This window comes from Grammomys surdaster, unplaced genomic scaffold (genome assembly GCF_004785775.1).
Source record: "Grammomys surdaster isolate TR1022 unplaced genomic scaffold, NIH_TR_1.0 126391, whole genome shotgun sequence".
Classification (NCBI taxonomy): Eukaryota; Metazoa; Chordata; class Mammalia; order Rodentia; family Muridae; genus Grammomys; species Grammomys surdaster.
Window position 1 is genome coordinate 13,702,418 of NW_021621185.1, and position 13,935 is coordinate 13,716,352.

Here is a 13,935-nt window from a genome sequence, read left to right on the forward strand (position 1 = left end):
TCACTATGGATGGGGATGACTTACTATCACTATGGATGGGGATGACTTACTATCACTATGGATGGGGATGACTTACTGTCACTATGGATGGGGATGACTTACTATCACTATAGATGGGGATGACTTACTATTACTATGGATGAGGATGACTTACTGTCACTATGGATGGGGATGACTTACTATCATTATGGATGGAAGATGACTTACTATCACTATGGTCACAACAAGTTCCAGGGATCTGGATGCCCTCTGAGGTTTAGAGAACTTCTGATTTAGGGCTGCAAATTTGTGTATGTCAAGAAAAGATTACAAAGATTTCATCAGCTTTTCAAGGGAGTTCGTGACTCCATACTAGATCAGACCACTTTAATATACTATCTTTGATATGATGCCAACTTCAGAGCAAGATGGACATTGTGCCAGGCAGTAAAATGGTGACTGAGGACACAACCTTCCAAACACAATTGTCTGAGATGTGATTCTGGTTCTTTTCTTAAATATTAGACTCTCAGCACATTGCTTTTGGGGTCCAACATCTCTTTTTACTCAAAGGTGTGGCACCTATGAATAAAGAACTTAGAACACCTGGTACTTGGAGAGCATTTCCTGAGTGGCATCTGCAATTGCTAGAATACCTTTAGACAGGCAGATTCTACTTTTAGGAAGTTACATAATAGACATACACTTTAACATCAATTCCACGGAGCTTTTAGAAAAAGGAAGTATTTGGTTTCCTGTAAAGATAGTACCTGTCCTTAGGATGATGGCCTGGTTCTGCTTACAGAATAAATTATATGGTGCCAATTACAGGCAGCATAAATGGCTCAAGTACAGCTACACCATACCTAGCTAGGAACATGTTCTGAAGGAGCCAAACGAGTATTTTTAAAGTATTCAAAATAACTTTTGTTTGGAAAGGAATACACTCACGATAGACCAGCCCTGACATAGGTTTACTTGATGAAATATTCCACACCAACCTTATTACCTAGAGAAGGCAGCTGACCCACTTACCACACACAGAGCCTTATGCCTCAAGACTCCACTTATCCTATATTGCTTAGGGAAGAACTTAAGGGCATCCATGCAGTTCTGTTCATACATTCAAAATCTAACGAACTGTAAAATGCTGACAGTTACTCCTGGAGGCTGCCCCGGACAGAGGAAGAACACTTGGTTTTGGCAAGAATGAAAATCAGACCCTTTAATGACAGTTAACAGAACCTTTAAAAGTAAATACACATTGACTTGGCAATTCCATTTTAAGAATATATCCAAAGAAAGAATCAGCATGCACAAGCTATAGTTATAAGGATATTACTCAGAAGCTTGATAATACAAACTGAAAAACACTCAATTTTCACACTAAAAAAATCTGTTAAAATAAGAGAGCAGATTAGAATTCTGTGCAGTCATTAAAGAATATTTAAACATTGGGATGAAAAGTGAGTGATGTAATTTTTTTTAATCCTGGGACATAATATGACTCATTTGTGTTTATATTTATAGCACATACACACACAGAGGCTGGGGGGGGCGGGGCAGACAGACAGACTCAGAGAAATACACAGACACACGAATTCCAGAAGGTTATCTCCTTTGAAGTTAACAGTGCTAACTTGGAATGTCTTGGGATTTTAAATAATGTAATTTTCTCCTATATTTTATAAAATATTATATATGTATACATATAGATACATATAGATACACACATACACATATACTATACATATATATACATACATATACATACATGCATATACATATATATGTATATATATTCCTTTGTAAATCAGAAAAAAAGACTGATGCTCTTTGCTTGTCCTCAATAAGTATACAGGAAAATTAATGCTTTTAAAAATAGTCAGACAAAGACAAAGTAATTACATAAAATACACAGAATATGAGGGAGCCAAAGTAACCATGATTAACTATAAATCATGTATCTATTCTACAAGCATTCAAATTCAAAACATCTCAAAACCTTGAATGCACATATGCAGGCTGAATCTGCCCAGCAAGTTGCTAGTAAGGTTCTTACTGCCTAAACCTACACAGCAGAGCACACTGTTATCTTTTACTACAGAAAGGCTGAAGATCCCCTACCCATCTATGGTAACAGACTTAAGTGATATTTGTAAAGAAGAATCCTGTTTTATATTTTAAAATTATCTACAAAAGATTTGGCACAAGAAAATGTAGTCTCTTCAGATACATATGTCTCTTTCCTTCCATTACAGAACGAAGTATCATATGCAACTGCTTTTCCTTGGATTTCTTGCTTTAGAAAGCACAGACACATCCCTGAGCCTGGGTTTTCATTAAGTCTGTCATTTCTTCCATCATTTTATCCTTATTCACTTGCTATGTTAGCTATAGTATGTGTATGCATTGTACATTAGAGGGAGTAGATATACATGTATGTATAGTAGTACTTCACATGTTTTTGAAAAGTAAAGTGGACAGAAAGAAGTATACCTGGACAATTACACTGGAAAAAGAACACCAGCATACTATAAGATAAATACTTGATATACTTTGATGTTGTATTTATTTATGGGCCACTCTTTAAAATAATACATTGACTATAAACATTAATATGGGGAACTTAGCAGCTGGTGTGAACCAGAGAAAATGGCTCATGAGAAAAAGCTGAAGAGGGTGGAAGTGGAATGAAAAATAAAATTAAAGAAATGCATGATAGAGTAGTGTATATAGCAACCACCCTACCCAAAACACAATCAGATATAGGGTGTGATGATGCACACCAGCACGTGTGGGTTCCGATAGGAGGACCAAAGCTCAAGGCCAGCCTTGCCTACATAGTGATGTTGAAGCCAACCTGAGCTACATGAGACACTGTCTCAAAACAGAAAAGAGAACTAGCATCTTTGTTTGGTAGCTTACAGTCCTAACGGGTGATGGAGAACACATCCAGGGGAAAGCCCCAGCTGAGCCTGCACTGGTTTCTTCCCAGATCCTGTGCCACCTTCCCTAGCGGGCCAGCCTCTAGACAGTACTTACCACTTCCCCATCACAAACCTCTTTGTAAAATATTGGACATGAGAATATAAATATTCCTCAAACTTGAAGTTTGGGAGCTAAGGTGTTTATTAAAAATTAAAAATTGATAGTAGGTAATTATAAAAATGAAATGTGCTAGGATGAGTAATATTAAAATGAATTATTAAGTATTTTAAATGGTATTTTATTTTTATATTTATAAGCTCCTCCTTTTTCAGGAATAGAAATTCTAATGACATACTATTAAAGTTCTTAAATAAGGCCTTTGAATAAATTCAAGGCACGCACTGAATCAAAAGTTTAATGATCAAAAGCTAAGAATTATTCTGCTCAACTAGGTACATGTGAAACAGCAACTATTAGGCATAGGCAGCATCTTGTTTTTATTGTTCAGTAAAATAAACATGTAAGCTCAAATACATCAGTAGATCCAGGGTATTTATAAAAAACACAATCTGAAACTCTCATTAAAATGGAACAAAGCAAATCTGAGAAATTATGACAATAAGACTAAATTTCTAAAAAAAAATCTCTTTATTTAGGTTAACATGAACATTAGTGGCGAGTGGTCAGAAACTCCAGAAAGTTCAAGCTGGATGAGAAGCCAGTGTTACACCAGCACTGACTCCTCTGACAAAGCTAAGATCCTCATGAAAGACAGGTTAGCTAAAGACAATGAAACACGAGTGTCATATGCTGCCTCTTTTTAAATATATATGCATGTATGTGTGTGTGTGTGTGTGTGTGTGTGTGTATGTATACATATGTAGGTTCCCATGGAGCCCAGAAGAGGGAACTGGATCCCCTGGAGCTGGAGTTATGGGTGGTTGAGATGCCAATGGTGTTGGTGCTGGGAGCAGAGCTTGGGTCCTCACCAGAGCCACGTCTCCAGTCTTATATGCTTCTTTATGTGAGGAAAGCGAAGGGTACAAACCAAATCCATAGAGACTTTATAAAAATGTGGTGGCTTTCTATAAACAAGAACTAAGCACTATGCACTATGCACCAAGCACTGTGAACGACAGTGGATTTTTCTGGATTGACAAAACAATGAATCTGGAGAGTTAAGTATGTTGATGATATCCATTACATTGATGATATACAGTATCCATGGCCATCAACAACTGGATAAATACTAAAAGTTACAGTGCACACAGAGAGTGACAAGCTAAAAGCAGTTACTAGTGGAGTCTAGAGAACAGCCCTTCACTCAGATGCCAAAGTAGGTATACAACGATCTGAGCACATTTCAGTCTCTTAAAACAAGTGACAAGATTACTAAAAACTGTTAAAATATTACATCTACAAAATAAACAAACAACCCCCCCCCAAAAAAAAACGAAAAGCAAACCAACAAAAAACTGCTGAAAGACAAACAGAGCATTGGGCCTCCATAAACTTGCTTACGGAATGACTTACTAGTACTCAGAATATCTACAAATTCAGATACAACAAATTAGCAGCAAATGGAAGAGAAAACAACCACAGGATACTAGCACTGCTATTTAAATCAAACCCCACAGTGAAAGGAGCCAGCCATGAGCTGGCAGAGGTTCTGGAGAAGCAGCGGCAACCTATAAAGCAACTTAATTTTCTTGTCATTTAAGAATTAAGCCACTTCCAGTTCACGAGGATCCTACCAGGTGTGCTAAGTTGATGTCATTATGATCCATCAGGAAATACCCATGGAGACCTATAGCAACACTGAGCTGTTTTGTTAAACAGCTGTGTGCTTTAATTGATTTGTATTATTTAAAATAGGAAGAGTTAAAAGTCAGTTATCGGATGTTGTGTAAGAGATGCCGAAAGACTCGAGGGAGACTGAGTTCAGAAGAAGCCAATCACTGGCGCGTCACTTGAGCACTCACAGCTCTTCCTAGAGGAAGCACAATTAAATCATCAGCTATCATTATAAACCACCAAGGAACACACAAAGCTTCCTTATTCAAGGCCCCTGAGCCAGTGACTTCCTGCAGCATGGAGAGTCAAAAGGAATTTATTCATGGAAGACACCGAAAATATTTTTGTTGTTGAGTTTTATATACGTGCATTTTTTGATCTTTGAGAAACTTTCTATGGTAAGAAAATGAAACTCTCTGAAATTATCATCCTTTAGCATATTTTAGGCAAGCCCAAGTTTTCAAGATGAAATCATGGAATATGGGGTAAACACATTTTACAGAGGCTGCTGGTATGCTACTATAGTGCTTTTTTATTTTCATGTGTGTGTACGTGAGGTGCACATGTATGTATGCACCTTTGCATGTGTGTGGGCACATATATATAAACATTCACGTGGGGGCTTGGGGTTAATGTTGGGATTAACCCCAATGGCTCATCATCTTGCTCAATGATGAGGACTGTCAACCAAAACTAGAGTTCACTTATATGACTAGTCACACCAGAGAGCTTGTTCTGGAAATCCCCTGCCTCTGTTTTCTCAGGCTAAAATCACGGGTGGCTGCCACAACCATTAAATATTTGGGTTCTGGGGATCAGAACTCTGGTCTCATGCCTGTACAGCAAACACTTTAAGCAGTCTCTTAACCTAGTTCTTGCACAGGATATGCAATGCAAGGAAGAAAAACAATCAGTATGCTTCTCATAGTTCCATCCATGCAGGATCCTGCACTGATTTGGATTCAGTCCCCTTAGGCACACAGAACCAGAAAACAAAGGGCTTCAAAATTCTTGGCTTCCAAATTTAAAGCACTAGTTCAGGTGCCAGAAATAATCTATTTAAAAGGAGATAAGATATAGACTGTGATTCATATGTAACTCTCCCGCTACTGTTAAGAATCAAGGCAGAGACTTGAAGAGAAGGCAATTACACAAAAGAGATTTATGTGCATGTGTTCATCCCTCACAAGCCCGAATGCACATGTGTATAAAATGATCCAATGTGATGGACTTCTTTGTTGTTTGGAAGCATGAAACTAGAAATATGTCTTTAGCACATTAGCTGCAGAGCTGGAAATTATATAAAGAAACATACCTCCTGTCATGTATTCACGTCAGCAGCATTTGGTAGAAATGATAAGAAGACTGAGATTGGACACAAGAAGACCAGGGACAGCTCCTGGAGGTTCCTATAGTCCAGTCATGTATTCCTAAAGAACAATGCCTAGGGGCCATTTACCATTTAGGGATCCACGAAATGTTTATATTACTTATAAAAAGAAAAGAAAAAACCTTTTAGGTGAAATTAAATATTTTGGCATAGAATGTGGATACAGTCATCTCTATTACAACAGTTATAAAATTATATGTTTAATATTTTTGTGTGGGAAGAGGAGACTGCAATAGTTTGGAATTGACTTCAGTGTATACCTTAAAAGTTTATATACTAGAAATTTGGTCCCCTGTGTCATAGTTTTGAGCCTGGTAGAAAGGTGGTTCCATCATCAGGATTTTAGTAATTACTTTCTTTGTGGCTGTGAGGTGATAAAGTCCCTAACAAACAACTCAATGGAAGAAGCACTTGTTTTGTCTCGCAGCCTAGGAGGGGGATCTGCAGCATGGTGGCAAAGGCATGGTTCATGGGGTTGGAAATGCAGGACTAGAACGCCTCACATACCAACAGACAAGGAGCTGAGAGAAGGGAATGCTGGTGTTCATCTGGATTTCTCCTATGTTCACTCTACTCAGTTTGGGACCCAAGTTCATAGAATGGTGCCACCCACCCCCTGGGTAGGTCTTCCCACATCAGCTAAAACTCTTTGTGAATGCCTCTAAAAGGCACACCCAGAGGCGACATCGCCTAGATGGTTCCAAATCCCATCAAGCTGACAATGCAGACTAATCTTCACAGATTTCATCCTCTGAGAAGGTTTCGATGTAGTTTTCATGGGACACTGGTGAGCTCCCTCGTGAATAACATAAAAAGAACAAAGCAAAGCTGGCCCCAAATCCCTCTGACTTTACTCTTTGGCATGTGATCTCTAATACATGCATGTGCCTATCTCCCTTTCTGGTTTTCTGCCTTGCTATGATGTTCCAGGGGCATCCTCATCGGAGACCAGATGGGTGGGGCTGCTCACTTGTGAACCAGCCACCTCCAAAATGGTAATCCCGGAAAGTTTTGTTTTCCAAATTAAGTGCCCACATTCAGATATTTCACTTTGGTACACAAAATAAACTAATACAGATTGCATAATGGTGGATGTTCTACAGTCCTGAAATGCAAAACTGATGAAGGAGAACGACGGAGAGATGGAAACGGAGTGAAGCAGCCTAGAGCAAAAAGAGATCTTGAGGTCCAAGCAACTGACTAAGGCACAAGGGTTTAGTATCAACTACATGGGCAAAGAGAGGGATGGGTCAAACCCTAAACTTAATGTAGTTTATTCATCAGCTATTGTAGAAATCACTGAAATAACTATTTACCCTGAAGTAGTTAATGTTGATTATTTTTTACATAATGTATTTTCTTATATATCCTTAGACAATGTTCAAAGTATTATATGTATATTGATTAATTTAGTTTTCCCTTCAACTCTGTAGATTCTAATATCATCTGTATTGGAAAATTAAACTAAGACACAAGGTGCTTCATAATTTGCAGAAGGTCCTGCAACTGCAAGTACTGATATTCAGAGTCTAGCCTAGCACACACAAAGACACACACACACACACACACACACACACACACACAGCTTTACCTTTACCATTTACCAAAGCAACCACTCTTCTTTGGGAAATAACTGATTTAAAATTTGGACAGGACGTGCATAACATTTATGTGCAGCTTCTCATACCATAAATCATGAAAGGCATTAAAAATACATGGGTTGTACCAAAATTATGCAGGAGTTAAGGAGATGTTCACTAGTAACACTAGTTGAACATCAAAGGACACAATCACTACCATAAGCTGAAACACTAATTTCCATTCACAGAAATTTAATAAAAAAATTCTTGGTGTCTTCTAGATGTTGCTTAACAATCAACTCATCATCTGTAAAGCTAGAACAAAAAAAAGAAAGAAGTAGATGTTTGCTGTCTTTTTAAAACAAAACAAACCTTAGGTAACAAGAGTGGTGGGTGAAACGAATGCAATTAAAATATCCAACTTATTGCAACCTTTAATGAGTTAATGATATAGGGTCATCAGTAGATACTAATTTTACAAAACAACGAAACGAAACAAGAGCCACGATCAGGCATTATGTAATTCCTTATGAGACTAATCAAGAACACTTAGAAAGTTTCCTGTGCCCCCCACAAAGAATTCAAGTGCAAATTTGTTCAAACCTTAATATCTAACTACCAGCTCATAAAACATACAGGGAAGAAAACAGTAAGCATCATAAGGACGCAACCAGGAAAAATAATCAAGGCTGCAAAAAGCTTGTAGAAGCAACAACCTGTTTCTTCAACAACATAGACTGCTATGAAAAAGAGTGAGGAATGAAAATCTACATTCATAAAGTTGTATGCATTTTGACCATTATAATGTGTAAAGTTTATTTGAATCTTGATTCAAACCAACTCAAAAAATTAAAATAGTGCTTGCTTATTTAAAGTTATTATATTTTCCCCAATTTTAGATGTTATTACAGAATCACACACAATTGAAAGTTTTTAGTTTTTAAATTCTTTCTATCCTGAAATAATCGTAATTTTACACAGAGCTGAAAGAAATGATACAGAGAAATCTTTTGCAACCTACTCAGTTTCTCCCAATGGCAGCACCTTGCACAGCCGTAGTACCTTATCCCATGAGATGCTCACAAGTGGACATGCAGAGTAGTGAGTTCCGCGGGCCACACTCTACACCTGCCCCAGCACCTGACAGCTGCAAACCTGCTGTCAGCTTATGATTTTATCACATCAAAGTGCTGTACTCTGTGTAGAAGAATGAAAGTAGATTCTTATCTCTTGCCTTGAACAAAAATAAGCTCCAAAATAGATGAAAGCCCCTAACACAACACCTGAAATTCTGATACAACAAGAAGAAAAGACAGAGTATCCTACAAGACAGAGACAAAAACTAAGATTTCTTTTTTCTTTCTTTCTTTCTTTCTTTTTTTTTTTTTTGGTTTTTGGAGACAGGATTTCTCTGTGTAGCCCTGGCTGTCCTGGAACTCACTCTGTAGACCAGGCTGGCCTCAAACTCAGAGATCTGCCTGCCTCTGCCTCCCAAGTGCTGGGATTAAAGGCGTGAGCCACCACTGCCCGGCGCTAAGATTTCTAAGTAAAGCTTTGGTCACTTAGGGGAAAAAAGGCTAACAATTGACAAATGGCACCTCCTGAAATTAAAAAGCCAAGGAAAGTGTAAATTAAGAATCAAACCTGACAGTAGGAGAGCATCTTTACCATCATCAAACAAAGGGATGCATACACATCTAAAATACACAAAGAACTCAAAAGACAAAACATAAAAACACCAGCTTAATAAAAAAAATTGGTTATAGATCTGAACAGAGTTCTCAGAGGAAATATAAATGTCCATAAACATTTTAAAACAGTCAATATCACTGGCCATGAGGAAAACACAAATTAAAACTAATCTGTGGTCCCTTCTCACCCTATCCAGATTGGGTACCATCAAACGATCAAAAGACAAATGCTGGCAAAGACTTGGATAAAGAAGAATCTCCATTCCTTGTTGGTTGAAGTATAAACTGGTGTATTCTCAGAGGAAATTACCCTGGGGATTCCTCAAAAGTTTAGAAAACAGCTACAACATTATCTAGCATGACATACCCAGAAAGGACCACTCCTGGGCATCCACCTGAAGGACTGTATGCTACCATGGAGATGCTTCTCATCAGCATTCATCAGTGTGCTATTCGTATTGGCTAGCAAAGAGTATCAGCCTAGATAGTCATTACATAACAAAATGAAATGTAGCTAGAGGTTCTGAGAGGTGAAATCTGCAAGTAAATGTATGAACTAGAGAAAAGTTAAACTGAGTGAGGTGGCCCAGGCACAAATGCTACACATTCTCTCTTATGTGAAACCTAATTTTGAATCTAACTTTTGTGTTTAACTTAGAGTACCAAAGAAGCCAGCAAAGTAGAAAGAGGCCACTCGCTGGGGAGTGCCTTAAGGGAGGGAGGAGAGCACATACGTGATATGAAGTAGAGATGGAGATGCTGGGAATGGAAAGGCTTAAGGACAGGAAGAGGATAGCGTGAGGGAAATGAGGGGGCAAAAGAAAGGGTTAACCAAAAGGTACAATGTAAAAAATTGTCACTAGAAAACCTACTATTTTGTAACCCGATTAAAAATGTAAATTGAGAAAACAGGAATATCCTGCATGACTAGACACTGCAGTTCCTACAAGTTATAAGCTATTAAACCACGGTGCCAGGTTCGGGAACCTTTATGCACTGCTGGGCGGGCCCTGGAGGGTCCACAAATGATCCAGGTCAGCTCTGCCTCGTGGTTGAGCACCAGGGCTAGATAAGGAGACTTTAATTCTCAAAGACACAACTTTGCAAGACAGAGAAATCAAGGCTGAAGCTGGGCTGGAAAGTTCCTCATTGCTGGTTGTGCTTTGTACTGCCAGGCAGACATCCAGGAGAGAAAAGTCATCAGTAGCCATATCCAGCTGTGACCCCTCTGAGTGACAATAACAACTTTCAGGCAAGATACACTTGTGAGGGCCACAATAGCATGGGAGTTAAGAAGGTGAGTGGCTGTGTGCTGTTTGAGTTTCAGGTAGGCCCACCCAACAGAAGGAACTCATACACGCTACTATAAACCCGGCCAAATGTCAAAGGCCACGGCTGAGAAGGGCATAGGACCTTGAGAGTAACCACTATTGTACTGGACATGATATCAAAATGACTTCAAAATATTTATGTTTACACCTATAAATTAGTCTGTGTTCAGCCTTGGTCAAAGAAGCCTCTGTTTGCAGTGGGCAACAGTTAATGCAGAGACTCATAACTGGTCAATGTGTTCAAAACAGGCAAGAGTTGAGTATGTAGCCTTAAACACCAAACTGGATGACTGTATCAACCTTCCAAGGCTCCAAATGAACATCACAGAAAGAATCTAAGAGCCAGAGGATGTAAGGAGTGCTGGACACAATACGGCTGTTACACAGATGAGCTCATAGCTGCAGTGGTTAGCACTACAATACATGGTCAAAATTCTACCTCAGGTAGAAGAAAGGCTCCCAAACAAGCTCTAGGGGGTTAATGGTTTGTGTGCTGGGGTGATATTTCTCAGTTGTATAGCTACTGGGAGACACCTTCGAGCAAGCAATCCCTCCAAACCCATCTTCATGCAAGCAAGCCCAATTAAATGTAGTGAGCCTCACATATGTGCATATGTTGCATGAGCACATGCTTCTGTACACACACACACACACACACATACACTATCAAATGTACTTGGAAAGAAGGGATTGATAGGAAGGTGGGAAGATGAAGGGGATAGAAGAAGATAATGAGAGAATGACTTTTATACAAAAAAACATATGTGTGTGTCTGTGTGTGACATTATGAGAGAGCACAAAAATTTAGAAAAAGAATAAATGAAAAAGGAAAAAATGTTATGGAAACAGAATGAAGCATTATGCAAACCTCGGAGACTGTCTTTTTGCACTTGGTTTAATTATGTGGTGATTCATCCAGGTTGTTGAGTGTGTCATTAGTTGGCTCCTTTTGATGCTGTCGAGCTTTCCAGGGTAAGAATGTACACACAATCTGTTTAAACATCCACCCACTGAAGGACACCTATCATGTTTCCATTGGAGGCTATTATAAACAACACTGCTATAAATGCTTATGCAAAGCCCTTAGATTTAAAGATGCATGCTCAAATATTTATGGATGAGATAAAATGATATCTAAAACCTGTGTCAAAAAATTCCAAACTTGATGAGATACCAAAAAGTACAGACGAACAAAGCAGCCTGGGGCCAGGCTCTATCTATGTGGTTAGAACATCTGATTATCACATGGGGGAACCTATGTTTAACCACATGTGTGTGTGTGTGTGTGTCTGTGTAATATATATATATGTATATGTATATGTATATGTATATGTGTGTATATATATATATATATATATATATTATATATGCTATCATCTATATTTTTGGGTATATTTGAAATATCCTAAAATACAGGATTTAAGGAAATAAGAAAGAAAAACCTACTTATTTGACTAGATACACCTCCACACACAAAATACCTTTGAGTAAAAATTGAAGGTTTTTTTTTTTTCTTAAAATCTTGTGACCTTAACCTATACTAAGCTCACAGGACTTCTTTGCCCTAAAACATAGAGTGCACACCTTCAGCGATGGTCACTGTAACAGTCACTCTTTGGTCAAGCAATCCTTCCAAATCATTTTCATGTAAGAAACCCCAATTAAATGTAGTAGGTCTCATATATGTATATCCTGCATGTGCCCATGCTGCTGCACACACACACACACACACACACACACACACACACACACAGTACCATTAAATACTGGTTAACTTTCTTCAGGAATTTTGTATTAGGCTGCAGGGTTGGACAAAGGCAGTGAGTGATCAGCATAATCAGATGTATGAGATTCATGAGTGGCTTGTCTTCAAAGGAGAGGGTTCATGTCTGACATGAACAAGCCCTTATCATCAGGACAAACGCTGAGAGAACAGAAGTGTGATTACTGAAGATGAAGAGCAACAAACTATATGAGCACAATCAGGCCTAGAAAGGAAGAGAAATGCATTTTGTATTATGCAAAGGCTGCCTTTGTTTTTAAGGCACTCTGGAGGGCAGGACATTATTACAGTGCTCAGCCTGCAAGCTAATGATTCTTTAGTGTAATTCTGCAAAACGATGACTACTATTTGGTGCAACCAATATTCGATCAGCTTATTCTCCTCTAGGGTTGTATCGTGCCCCACCCACTCCATCCCATTGCAAACACCTTGTTTTCCTCAGCATGAACTCTTATAAAAATGCAGATATGTTCTCCCAAAGATCTCAAGCAAAGGAAAAGCTCAACACCAACGTAGCCAATCTGGGATTAAGAACCAAGATCTTCAGAAGAAATACATATAATGACTTTCAAATGCCAAACGGTGCCCATGGCTACAAATGAGTTTTTCTTGTTGTCTTAACTTTGTTAAGTGATTCTAAAGCTTAAATGAAGATTGTACTGAAGTGTTATGAGAAGTTACTTAAACTGCCCACAGTCAAAATTCCAATAAAAGAATTTCCAGGGGAAAGCAGCAGCACCAGATCCAAGATGGCGGCCAGCAGGAGGCTGATGAAGGAACTTGAAGAGATCCGCAAATGTGGAATGAAAAACTTCCGTAACATCCAGGCTGATGAAGCTAATTTATTGACTTGGCAAGGGCTTATCATTCCTGACAACCCTCCATATGATAAGGGAGCCTTCAGAATTGAAATCAACTTTCCAGCAGAGTATCCATACCACCCACGATCACATTTAAAACAAAGATCTACCACCCTAACATCGATGAAAAGGGGCAGGTGTGTCTGAAATTAGCACTGAAAACTGAAAGCCAGCCACCAAGACTGACCAAGTAATCCAGTCCCTCATAGTACTGGTGAATGACCCCCGAGCCTGAGCACCCACTCCGGGCTGACCCAGCTGAAGAATACTCTAAGGACCATAAAAAATTCTGTAAGAATGCTGAAGAGTTTATAAAGAAATATGGGGAAAAGCGACCTGTGGACTAAAATCTGCCATGAGTGATTCCAGCAAGTTTGAGAGAGACGCTGAGCAGTGCATTCAGACACCCGAAAAGCAGGACTCTGTGGAAATTGACACGTGCCACCAACTGGCTTCCGCTTGTGGCAGTTACTAACTTTCTACAGTTTTCTTAATCAAAAGTGGTCTAGGAAGCCTGTAAAGAAGGATTTAAAAATTCAGATGTTCTAAAGAGAGAGAGAGAGAGAGAGAGAGAGAGAGAGAGAGAGAGAGAGAGA

General features: G+C 38.8%; 1 protein-coding gene and 1 pseudogene across 3 annotated transcripts in view; one reads left to right on the forward strand and one right to left on the reverse strand.

Annotated features, from left to right (window-relative positions):
- The window catches only part of Atg10 (autophagy related 10), a 266,526-nt gene that overhangs the window by 67,306 nt on the left and 185,285 nt on the right, over positions 1-13,935 (reverse strand). The window lies entirely within an intron of this gene.
- Positions 13,229-13,686, forward strand: LOC114614524 (annotated as a pseudogene).